We start from the raw sequence: 13,756 nt of genomic DNA on the forward strand, positions 1-13,756 counted from the left end.
TGTTTTTCTAGAAATATTGTTTCAAGTTGACATCTTCCTAAATGTATCCCCTCTTTCTCTTACACATGCATACATGCATATATACATCATGCATGCAACATAATCACATTTTATGTTACGGTGGACCTCATATTTAATGGTGGTCCAATATGTTTACAAACTTGGTGGTAGACAACATAACATTTGATTAATCTTTTCCACTTGTTTTAGGTTTGTGTGTTGTCAGGATCTTTCAAATATCTTCAAAATTATTAGTTTTCTTTGTATAACATCATTTGTGTAATTTTGCTTGCTGTATGGCATTTCAAAAAGTATATGCCACTTCTACAAGTTAGGAACCTCAGGAAGGTTTCTTAAGGAGTTGGGAAATATGAATTGCAACCAATATTCATGTTTTTGGTATAGTAACTGTATTTCTTGGGGAGAAGATCACATTTGTTATTAGCAGAAGCCCACATTTTAAAAAGCCAGGGTAGAGATAGACTTGGAGAAAGGCAGGAGGTCTCAGATTCTGTCAGCAAGAAACTGTCTCTGGCATTGGAGCACCCACCTTCAGGAGGAAAGGAGGAATATGCTGGTGGCTATCAGAACACTTTATTCAGAAACAGATAAAGGGATGGTTTCAGTTTCCAGGCCTTAACAGCAACATGAAGGTGAAGATAGTCTTCCTGCAAGGAAGTGGGAAGATGAGTCACTTGAACTTACAAAGAGAACATTAGTTTATGTTTAGCATTGGGCTTCTAATTGAGGATTCTGCCAAATTAAGCTTTATTGTGTATATTTCAGGGAATTCTACTTGTTTAAGACATGTTTTGAGTCAAACTCATAGGTAAGAATATATAGTCCTTAAAAGTCTTTTTGAAATCATACTGATCAAGTTCAAATCAAATAGATTACAGCTACTTCTCTATCTTAATAAATTAGCAGCTATGAGACCCTGGGCATGACATGTATCTCTTCTTCAATAAAAGGAAATGGAGCAATAACTCATAAATATTTATTTGTATTTATATCAAAATGATGTGTAGTTAAATTTTCCATTCTGGTATAAGCTTTTACAATTAATAAATCATAATAACTTCCTCTGTTCCCAACCTTTAGCACAGTACCTAAAGAAAGTATTTCATGTATGGTATAAAGGAATATTAGCTGAATTTTAAAAAGTGTATTTCAATAATATCAAAAATGATTCATCATTAGAGAAAGAATAAGATATACTCTTTCAATATGTCATTTCTTCCAAAATCTATATCATGCTTTTAAGTAAGGACTCTATTTTTTAATCAAGTCCAGACATTTGCCCCATGCATCACAGTCTTGCCTGTAGTCAAAGAAGATACAGACCTAATTTTGGAAATAGTGCCAGACAGTTGAAATTCACCATTTTATCTTCTCACCATGCATTAAAAGGCCAGCAATTGTATGATGGCTGTATTTAACCTTTTTAACATAATAGTGTCTTAGATATTTTAAAAAGTGTTCAAAATTGAATACATACAAAAGAATAAAGAAACAACAATGTACTTACTGTAAGTGACTCAGTAATTGCAGCAAGTAGATGCCTGGTAAAGATCAATGGGAAGGAGGAACACCTCAGATTATGAGGAACCAGAGATATAGCAACCAAGTATCAGGAGTTGAACTTATTTCAATCCAATTTGTTCAAATCAATACAAAAAAGAGTTTTTAGATAATTAAGGAAAAATTATTTGTGGATTATGCTACACATGATTTTTGAGAAATCTCTACTAATTTGATTAATGGTAATGCCATTTTAGTTATGCTTTCCAAAAGTCTGTTTCTTTAGGTACTGTCTTTGAAGATTTTAGTAAAATATACATTGAAAGTAAGAGAACAAGGATAAACCAAAACCCATTTGCATAATTATTGAATATAAAAGGTTGTCACTGATTCATTTTTCTACAATGATAATTTTGTGAGCAATTGAAGAAATTATAAAAAGCACACTGTAGATGGAGCGCTGGGGCTGCGCCCGGCCACCCAGCTAACTTTACACCCAAAATAATTACACAGAAACTGCATTTGTTTAAACATTGCCTGGCCCATTAGTTTCAGCCTCTTATTGGTTAATTCTCACATCTTCCTTTAACCCATATTTAGTAATCCGTGTAGCACCACAAGGTAGTCGCTTACCAGGAGAGATCTTAACCTGTTTCCATCTCGGAGAGAAGAGGCATGGCGACTCACTATGGTGACTGCCTGAAGCGTCTGCCTTCTCTTTCCCAGAATTCTGTTCTGTTTACTCCGCCTACCTAATTTTCTGTTCTATTAAAGGGCCAAGGGAGTTTATTAACCAATGAAAATAATACATAGACACTCCTCCATCAGCACCCTTATTGAAATATAGGTATAGATGCAACAAATATTTGCTAATCCAAAACTGAATTGGTAAACACAAAGTTAATTTAGTTCAATACTACAACAATTATACCACCACTATGGAAACAATAACTGTACTTAATTTTTATTACATTTAATATTTATATTATTGATTTATTTTCCCAGTTTTTATTTTTTTTATTTAGTAAAAATGTTATTAATAATTTCCACTTCCTCCCCTCCTCCCATTTCCCTCCCCCTCCCCCTACTCTTCCTCCCCTTCCCTCTCCAGTCCAAAGAGCAAACATGGTTCCCTGCCTTGTGAGAAGTCCAAGGTCCTCCCCCCTCCATCCAGGTCTAGGAAGGTGAGCTTCCAAACATATTAGGCTCCCACAAAGCCAGTATATGCAGTAGGATCAAAACCCAGTGCCATGGTTTTTGGCTTCTCATTCATCCCTCATTGTCCTTCGTGTTCAGAGAGTCCGTTTTGATCACGCCATTTTTAGGATTGGCAAGAGACTTGACTCTAGAGGGGTTCCAAGGTGTCCACAGAGATGTCCCCAGCTAGTCCTTGGGCAGCTGAGGAAAAGGAGCCTGAAATGGCCCTATCCTATAGCCATACTGATGAATATCTTGCATATCACCATAGAACCTTCATCTGGCGATGGATGGAGATAGAGACAGAGACCCACATTGGAGCACCTGACTGAGCTCCCAGAGTCCAAATGAGGAGCAGAAGGAGGGAGAACATGAGCAAGGAAGTCAGGACCATGAGAGGGTGCGTCCACCCACTGAGACAGTAGGGCTGATCTAATGAGATCTCACCAAGGCCAGCTGGACTGGAACTGATGGAGCATATATTATTGATTTATAGATAGGTCATTATTATGTTTTTCTAAAAAGTCTGTTTATTTGGTATATATTTGTACTCATTTTTTGAAACGTGTTTTTTTTAACCACAAAACATCTCTGCAATCCATCTATATGGGTTCAAACTAGTTTTCCAAAAACTTTCATTAATCTTTTCCTAATCCCAATGAAATTTGATATTAAAATAGCAATGACAGATATGTGATCTAATTGAAATTCTTACTACACTGGTTTTATTTTATTTATGTGCAATAACTGTACAGTGAAATATGATTCATTATGGATTTTCCTTATATATAATATACTTTGATCATATTTTCTTTTTTATACTATAAATTTCTGTCATATTCTTCTCTTCTTTAACTTCTCCCAGATCTTTCCCACCTCTCTAATCATCCAACTTCATCTTCTCTATCTCTGAAAATCCTCCAGTGTGCAAATAAAAAGAAAGCAAAATGATACTAAAACATGTCCAACAACTCCTGGGTACAGGGCCTGCCATGAAGTGTGGATTATACACCCATTTACAAGGAAACATTACAAATGTTTCCTTTTCCTAGATGGTATCAGTTTCTTGGTTAGGGATGTGATGTTGTTTCCACTTGCCACATTCATGTGCTAAATCAATGTTTGTAGGTTGTGTTTTGTTTGGGAAATGCAGTAATGACAAAAATTACTGAAGGCAAAGGAATTGGAGTGGTTCTGATTCTTAACTGACCAAGAGACCTTGTTTTGCCTGTTTACCACATAGACTGTCATTCCTTAATTGATTATCATTGTAATCTCTTTATCAAGAATAAAAGATGAGAAATTAAAAGATATCTGATTGAATTACCAAATCTAGTACCTTGAAGCAAAACAAATATGAATATAGCAAAGGGGATTTAAAAATAATATCGGCTTTTCTGACCATCCAGCTTGGTGTGTTTCCAGCTGTTGGATTTCTTTATCACATTTCACCCTGCTTCCAAATGTAATCTGCTGAAAAAAAGCCCTATATAATTTTGTTCCTCTTTGTTTTTATATTTAATTGCAAAAATTTTAATAGTTCTTTAAGAATTTTGTATATCTAACTTTTTGTCAAGAATTTTCATATTTTTCTCCTAAATTCATCACTATTTTTCCCATTGTTAATTTTTATACTGAGAAAATTTTATGTCATATAGAAATTAAATTGAATTAGTTTGTTTAAATTAAACTAATCAATTAAAATGTTGATGCAGTCATACACTTTCATTTTGTAGACTTGGATTCAAATTTTTAACCTGAAATACATTGAAACAGATGATGTTTTTAGTCTTTTCTTCATTAGATATTACCCATGTCAAAGATTGTTGAGTAATCTTGAAAATTCAAAATATCTAATACAACCATCTAATTGTTTCAGTTTACCCTGATGATAAAAATTACAAAATAATTCCACACTAGTTCAGAATTACATATAATAAAGCATTTTTTATTTAGAGGTAGATCACAGTCCTCTGTATGAATGTGGAACAGTAACCCAATGTAGCAACCAGAAGCTAGAGCAGGGAGCAAGAGTGCAAGCACACACTTATAGATGCATTTATAGTATAAAAGACCCCACACAAGTGGGCTGGTATCTTAAAGGCTATTGGCTGATGGAGCTCTCACAGCAACTCCTCCTTCTGTTTAAATAAAATAGTTCCAAACCCAACACAAAACTATGAACAGAAGGAGCAGATATCAAGTATAAATTTAGAATTACAACCAGCATAAACAATATTAAGCAAGAAACATATCCTAAAGTTTTAATAATATCATATTGGAAACCATTACTTTCTATGCTGATTTTCACAGTGCTCTTCAAGGAAAATAAAAACTTTCTACCATCAAATAAACTCATGCTTATTATGTGGATACATGTGCATGCATGTGTATCTCCCAAAGAGAATTCCCTGTGATATCATAGATACTTATCCCAAACAAAACAAAAAGTAACCCATGTGTTTGTGTTACTAATTATAATAAAAGTACAGATTTATGTCTATTGTTCAGAACCTGTGAATGAATGTAGGCATCTTGAGGTGGAATCTCTTTCAAAATCATTTGCAAGTAGTAAAATTTACTATAAAGCCAAAGCTATACCTTATTGACAGATGGAAAACAATTTTGTCCAGAAAAGCACACTTCAAATATTAATGACATATTTGTAATATACTGTATGAGTGGTAGTAGCATATAGTACAACTAAATTATAATCAAAAGATATGACTTTCTACCCCAGATCTGCTTTTCATAAAATGAAATACCCCCCTAGGGTAGTTAAGTGCTGAATGATTCATTTAGTTTACCTTACTTCTTTTACAAGGGTGGAATATAGAAATAAAAACAGCAATATAAGAATATACAATTGGAAGAAGAAAAAAAGAGGTGTAAGTCAATAAGAGGTTTGGTTCATTTGATCATCCTCAATGATACTGTGATCATTCTAGTATGACAATTTTATCTTTTTTACTGCTTTATATAAAAAATTTTGGAAGTTCTATAAATCACAGCTTAATTATCTCCTGTATCTCTTCACTTTACTTTTCCTTCTGATCTTACCATCTCCCTATATTTACTTCTCTCAGAAAATAATTTTCAAGTTATATACTAATAGTATCTATCAACTCCTACAATGTTAAATCTCTTAGACCTCTTACCATTTGTTCTTGATTTTTTCTTGTCTTTTGTCTTTTCTTTAATATGTTTTTCTGATAATCTTTGTATATTTAATGTATACTATTTAATATCCTCAGGGCTCTTACGCACTCTCTTCTTTTAATCAAAATTACATTTTTTTTCTATGTTGACGCTCATTACTAGCTTTATGCAGACCTCTTCTCTGACTTCTATAGACTCAAAAATTCACTATAAATCTTCCTGTTGCTCTCTCATAAGCATATCATAACTCCCTACTTTATAATTCTTTTGTATCATTTATCACTATTTTAGTATTCATAGTCATGCTGCCAAATCAAAATATTTTACACAATGCTGTTCAGATAAGATTATAATACAACTGAAATATTTCATATTATCTAGAACTTTTACTGTACTTTTAATATGGTAGATACAGTTATATTCAAACACTAGAGAGAAATATAAAGCAGGATGAGGCAGAAACTCACTCTTCTTTCAGTCTGAAAATTTTTGTAGAGGTAAGGGCTCTCTAGTGGTTGGCTGCTTTGCATCTCTCATCTTTTAGTTTGAATCCCAATATGTGGCTCCGAGTTTTTATTACTCCTGCTACATGTTAGCACATGATATAAAATTGTGTTGCCTGGAAGCAAAAGGTTAAATGCAATATAGGCTGTATCATTAAAGTTTGTGTAAGTATCCATGATATTCAGACACTATTACCATAATTAGTAGAATTGTCAAGGGATATGAAGATAATAATTTTCTTTACTTATGGTTTACTTTTAAAAACTGAAAAATCATAAGATTTGTGGAATTATAAACCTTCCAAGAAAAAGAGGAAGGGGGAGAACAAATTCAGTATAACTACATAACATGTATTTAATGGAAAGCTGTAATTATTCTTAGAACAAACACATGTTCTAATAGACTTAGGTAATCAAAGTATAACTGTTTAGTTGTGAACTGATAGATTTATAATGTCACATATAAAAACTGTCAATTATGTTAAAGTAAAATAAAATATGCCAAATTTTCTCTCCAAAATTCAATTCTATAACAATATTATAGATGTTTTGTGAACTAATGCTCATAAAATATAGTCACATGACAACTAGTAATCTTAAGAACACATATGTTTTAGAATAATTCTTGGTAATGGGATTGTATCAGAAACAAAACAAGACAGTAATTTTGGTATTTTTAATGATAATTTTTAGCCTACATGTATTTTGCATTTATTTTCATGTGCTAAAATGAGTGAACAATTATCTGCAGCCCTTCATTCCATGTGTGTGTGTGTTCTTATTAATTTTAGCTTTAATAACAGCCAAGGATGTTCAAAAGATTTTTTTAATGCTGACACTGCAGATAAATTGCCTATTTGAGTTATAGAGACATTTAATCTTAGAGGATCAGAGGATACAGATTCAGATGCATTCTGTTATGATAATATCTTTGTGAATTCTTCCATTTGGAATTCATAATTACAATGTCCCTATACTCGGGTTTATTCTCATCTTTCAACCCCTTGATAAATCTGTCTACACAAAACAGCAGCTGGTCCACTGTCAATTGAACTGCTTCTGGTGACACAATTTCATGGTGCTTTTAGTCTCTGAAAGAGAGCAGCTGTCCAGAGCTCCATAAACATTGTGCATGAGAAACTTGGCTCACATTTTCTCTAGGGGAAAATAGGCTATATGTGGTAAAAATCCATGAGCATTTTCAGAGAAAAAGAAAACTTGTATGTGGGTGGTAGGGTGAGGAATTGTGTCTATATATCAAAAAGTTTTGGAATTTATGATTTTACCAAGCTTATCCAAAGTATTTTTTAATTTTAATCTTCAAATAAGACTATTTCTGGAGGAAAGAGAGAGGGGGGAGGGGAAATAGAGGTAGTGTGAAATTTGACACTTTTACTCTAAATGAAATAGTTCTGTTAAAATACTTTAGAAAAGGCTTTATGACTTTACAAAAATTTATTTTTTAACACAGTGGAGACACTATTTACTTCTGACTTTGCTGTAGAGAAATATCCTGCTCAGTTAAGAACAGCAAAAGTGGAGTATATGACTACCAAATTATTACTCTAGTCCATGCTATTTTGAACATCTTGTAAATTATTTAGACCATTGTTTGTAAAACTTAATGGAAATATATATATATATATACATATACATGTATATGTAATTACATATATATATAATTACATGTATATATAATTATACACATATATGATTACACACATATATAATTACACACATATATAATTACATATATATAATTACATATATATATATAATTACACACACACATATATATATATATTACGAAGGAGCAGAAAAAACTCAATTTTGAGAAAGGACTCTGTTTTAGACAGGAACTATTGAGGGGAGTGAATGCAGCCAGAAAAGTCATAAACATTCCCAAGAAAGTCAAAGTGACCCACCAAGGTGTCCAAACTACATCAATTTACATCTGCTTTCTTCAAACATTTTTTAGGTACCTGATTAACCACTGTTTTGACTGTTTTAACATTTCCCTATACCACAATCAACAAATTCAAAAGTTGTATACTTTCACCCAATCCTGAAACACTAAGGTTTGTGCCAACCTGCTTGCAGTTTTTCCCTCTAAAATTCATTACCCTGAGAGCTGGGGGCCATTTTCCTGCACACACTGTGCAGGTATGTTGAATTATGATCAGTTAGCTAACTTTTAATCAATAAACCCCAGTGTGTTTGCATTGCATATCTTCTCTGTGGTGGTCTTGTTTGGGGGTCCCCTGACAGGAGCATAATATATATGTGTGTGTGTTTGTGTGTGTATGTGTGTATGTATATGCATATATATGTGTTTATGTATGTGTGTATGTATGTATGCATGTATGTATTTATATATCACAAATGAAACATAACCAACAAAAATGAATACTATTCACACAATCTAATTCTAAATTTGAATACTGATGTTAATTTTCAAGTTATAAGATATAGAGTAGTAGAGTGCATTAAAACCACTGTCCATTTCATATATTCAGTAAATACACACAATAGAAAATTTATAGAAAACAAGTTAATGATAATGAAGTTTAATGAAAGAAAATTTGAATCCATAAGTAAAATGTGTCTTACTTTCAAAAAAGCATTTAAGAAAACTGAGCAAAAAAAATCAAAGAAATAAGATCAATTTCTTTCTTCATTTGCAGATCAACAATCAGTCAGTTTCCTCCTCCTGAATTATCAAAACATTTACTGCTTAGACTTGATTGGAGGAAAGTCATGTTCAGTACATGATACAGACTAAGGTGTAACATGAAGGGGCCAGGCCTGCTTGTTTGGGTTTCTGTCCCACCTCACAGCCGGCAAGCCCCGAAGAAATAACACAGAGATCTCTATAAGTTATAAAGCTGATTGGCTCATTAGCTCTAGCCTTTCACTGGCTAACTCTCACATCTTGATTAACCCATTTTTCTGATCTATGTTAGCCATGTGGCTCAGTACCTTTTTTCAATGGGGCAGATCACATCCTGTTGCTTCAGTGATCTGGGCAGGAGTGGGAATAATCAACTTCTTCCTTCCCAGAATTCTCCTGTTCTCATTACATCATTTCTCCTTCCTGTCTGGTTTTCCCACCTGTATTTTCTGTCTGGCCAATCAGCGTTTATTTATAACATGATTGACAGAATACAGACAATTCTCCTGCACCACTAAGGAAAGTACAGCATCACTATTAATAAAATCTCAGGAATGGAAATTTGGGTTCACCCTGAAGACCTGAAAAGCAGAACAAGCAGCCACTGGTTCTTACCTTGACCTTAGTCTGAAATGGTGATCCTGCCTCCAGGAATCTCAGAATGAGACTGTGTTTGAGAGCAGTTTCTTCCCATTTTATAATCTTCTCTAGGTCATGAATTAAAAGTGTGTACCACTGGGATTAAAGGCATGCACTGTGCAATTTCTATGGCAATTAGTGTGGCTACTAACATTAAAGGCATGTGCTATCACTGCCTGGTCTGTAAGGCTGACCAATGGGGCTCTTTACACTCTGATCTTCAGGCAAGCTTTATTTATTAAATTACAATTGAAATACCACTACATACAGCAATAAAAATAAGGAGTCGAGGTATGGTTATGTTTACAGGCATCTCCTTTTATCAGAGTCCTCCTTGGGTGCAGGTAAGATATTTTCTGTAGCATCATCTGGAGATCATAGAAATCATTGGGCTTGCATGCTTGGTGTACATCACATTGCTTGTAAGTTTCCATCAGGAAATTTCTGCCATATATATGAGTACAGTTCTTTGTTATCTAGGTGCTGTACATTTCGTTTGGAAAAAATTTTCAAACCAGTTTTATACTGGGCACCTAGTCTCTGTCTCATTTCTTGACTATAATCTCGCACCTACACTAGTATCTTTCTAATATATTTAATGTTGTGATGTGAGAACATGAATGTGCAGAAAATATATATATATATATATATATATATACCTTTTTAGTATCTGTGAACTCAAATATGAAACCTCTGAATCATGTCACTTTTGTCTTACAGTTTGATGAGAAATCATATTGCTTTCAATCATGCATGGGTAAAAAATACATCCCAGGTTCATACTGACCTTCAGCCAACCTGTACCAGTGCAATGGAGCCTTCCAGGAAGTTCTTCATTGTGGGCAACTGGAAGATGAATGGAAGGAGGAAGTGCCTGGGAGAACTCATTTGCAGCCTAAACGCGGCTAAGGTGCCCACAGACACCGAGTTGGTTTGTGCACCCCCCACCGCCTACATTGACTTCACCAGGCAGAAGCTAGATCCCAAGACTGCCATAGCTGTGCAGAACTGCTACAAAGTGACCAATGAGGCCTTCGCTGGGAAGATCAGCCCTGGCATGATCAAAGAATTAGGAGCCGCATGGGTAGTGCTGGGGCACTCAGAGAGAAACTTCTTCACGTCTCCGGGGAGTCCGATGAGCTGACTGGGTAGAAAGTAGCCCATGCCCTCTCTGAGGGGCTCAGAGTGATCGCCTGCATTGGGGAGAAGTTATATGAAAGGGAAGCTGGCATCACCGAGAAGGTTGTTTTCGAGCAAACCAAGGTCATCGCAGATAATATGAAGGACTGGAGCAAAGTGGTCCTGGCCTATGAGCCTGCATGGGCCATTGGTACTGGCAAGACTGCAACACCTCAACAGGCCCAGGAAGTAAGTGCACGAGAAGCTTAGGGGTTGGCTGAAATCCAATGTCTCTGATGTGGTTCCTCAGAGCACCCGAATCATTTATGGAGGTTTTGTGACTGGAGCAACCTGAAAAGAGCTGGCAAGCTAGCCTGATGTGGACAGCTTCCTTGTGGGTGGGGCTTCCCTCAAGCCTGAATTTGTGGACATCATCAATGCCAAACAATAAGCACCGTCCATGTCCCCTGCCCTCTGCCAGGCCAGAAATAGGTTCCCTAGAAGCTTAGGAACAGCTTCCACCAGTCACATGCTTCTGATGTCATCTGCCCCATCTTGTGTCCTAATCCATGCTGTACCTTCCAGAACCTTTTACACCTCCCTGTAATGGTTGGGACCAGGCCAATCCCTTTACCACCTAATAGAATGAAATACGTCGCCTGTTTCACCAATGCTCAGGGAGGAGGGCAGAACGAGTGAAACTGATTCTGTCCCTTCAGGCAAGGCAGAAAAGTGAAACCACCTTTCCTTCCCTTCTCAGTGTACACTAAAGTCGAGATCCTCTCGCCCTAAGAAGCCGGGCATGTTCCCCTCTCCCACAGTGCCGAAGCCCTAGTATCATGTTTGTGAACCATTTTACATGTAAGGGAAATAAACACCTGGCCCTAAAAAAATACATCCTAACACAGAATAAGATATAATTTCCTTTAGTTCATAACTTCACCCACATTTATAGTTGATACTCATTTAAATTTTGGTGGTACATTCTGCATGTGCATATGATTTTCAATCATTGTAGGGGAATGTGGTACAGTAGTGGAGTTGGGATAACCTGACTTATACTTAGAGCCACAATAGAACAGCTCTGGAGGGACAGAGCCACAATAGAATAGCTCTGGAGGGGTGGAGCCTCAATAGGACAGCTCTTGGGTGGGAGAGTCACAATCTGACAGCTCTAGAGGCAGAAGTTGCAACAAGACAGCTCAGTCCTGGAGGAAAGCTGTTCTGACTATCAAGAAGCCAGGTTACCTACAGAGTGAGTTCCAAGACAGCCAAAGATACACAGAGAAACTCTCTCAAAAAATAAATAAAAATGAAAATAAAAGAAATAGGTTTTCAAATAAAGTCAAGTACAGACAGAAACTACACAAAGAATCTGGATACTGTATATTATCATGTTGTCTTTGAATTGTTTGATGGTTGAGGAAGGAATAACAACTGCTAAAAACATTTGATTATAAATGCTGCTAGATTAATCCAACCTATGTATTATGAAAATGCCTTGAATTCAAAATTAAAATCAAAAGGTATGTTACTTTGGAGAAGAGGTTTTGTTATTGTTTCCACAGAAAATGAGAGGCTGTAGATTTATTCCGGGTTAAGAAAAATCAGGTTTGATGAAGTAAGATTTTTTGAGAAATCTTCTATAGGAATGGATGGCCCAGATGTCTGAGTTCTACATTTAGGACAGCCTCAAGACTGCTGGTTGAAATGATCAAGCCTCACTGAATATTCCAGTCAGGTCTTGACCATAATTATAAAATTTCTTTAGATCCCCATAAGATTATCTGCACCCCATTCAGCAGGAAGTAGCCTATAAAACTATTCCCACATTCCCCCAAATAGATTATGGATGTTTGTCTTTGATTCAATTATTGGTTACAGTTGTTATAGATAATGGTCAGGAAAACAGCTAAAGAAAGGGGTTAGATTCAGAGTTTTTGTTTTTTAAAAAAGGAGGAAGTACTATGGAATAATGGCCTTATACCCTTTAAAGATTTGTCACTTGTCCTGGTTTAATAAAATGCTGTTTGGTCAATAGCTGGGCAGGAAGTATAGGCAGGGCTACCAGAGTAGAAGAATTTTTGGATGTGAAAAGGCTTAGTCTGCAGTTATCACCCAGACACAAAGGAATCAAGATGAGAATGTCTCACTGATAAAAGGTATCAAGCCATGTGGCTAACACAGACAAGAATTATGGGTTAATTAAAGATGTAAGAATTAGTTAATAAGAAGCCTGAGCTGTTGCACAGAGAGACTGCTTGTTTGTCCCAGCCACCCATCTAACTTAGCCCAGAAATAACCACACTGAAACTGTATTAATTAAATCACTGCTTGGCCCATTAGCTCTAGTTTTTGTTGGCCAGTTCTTAAATCTTGATTTAATCCATTTCTATTAATCTGTGTATTGCCCCATGGCAGTGTCTTACCAGGTAAAATTCCTAGAATCTGTCTCTTGTGGCTCCATGGTGGCTCTCTCACTCTGCTTTCTTCCTCCAGTATTTTGTTTAATGTTCCCTGCCTACCTAAGTTTTTCTCTATCAAGAGCCTAAAGCAGTTTCTTTATTAACCAATGAAAGCAAGACAAAGACAGTAGGACCTCCTATACCACCTAAGCTAATAGGCCAGCTAGTTTATAATTAATGTAGACCTTTGTATATTTCTTTGCACTGAATGGCTGCTTGATTGGGCAGGACAGAAACATCTGTCATCATATATATGTGTGTGTGTGTGTGTGTGTATCTATGTGTATGTGTCTGTATGTGTGTCTGTGTCTGTGTATGTATATGTATATGGACAGTGAAAGAGAGTTACCATACAATAATATAACAATGTCCCCAATAGATGTCATAGCATAACAAATACAAAGCCCAGTGCCAATGAAGGGGGATAACTTTTTTTAGAATTATTGGGCAGTAAGGTGCATCAGAATCCCCAAAATTTCAGT

At 35.6% G+C, this 13,756-nt stretch overlaps 1 pseudogene; it reads left to right on the plus strand.

The window, feature by feature from the left end:
- The first annotated feature begins 10,477 nt into the window (after nt 1-10,477).
- Nucleotides 10,478-11,260, plus strand: LOC119805199 (annotated as a pseudogene).
- Nucleotides 11,261-13,756: the final 2,496 nt, after the last annotated feature.

Source organism: Arvicola amphibius, chromosome X (genome assembly GCF_903992535.2).
Source record: "Arvicola amphibius chromosome X, mArvAmp1.2, whole genome shotgun sequence".
NCBI lineage: Eukaryota > Metazoa > Chordata > Mammalia > Rodentia > Cricetidae > Arvicola > Arvicola amphibius.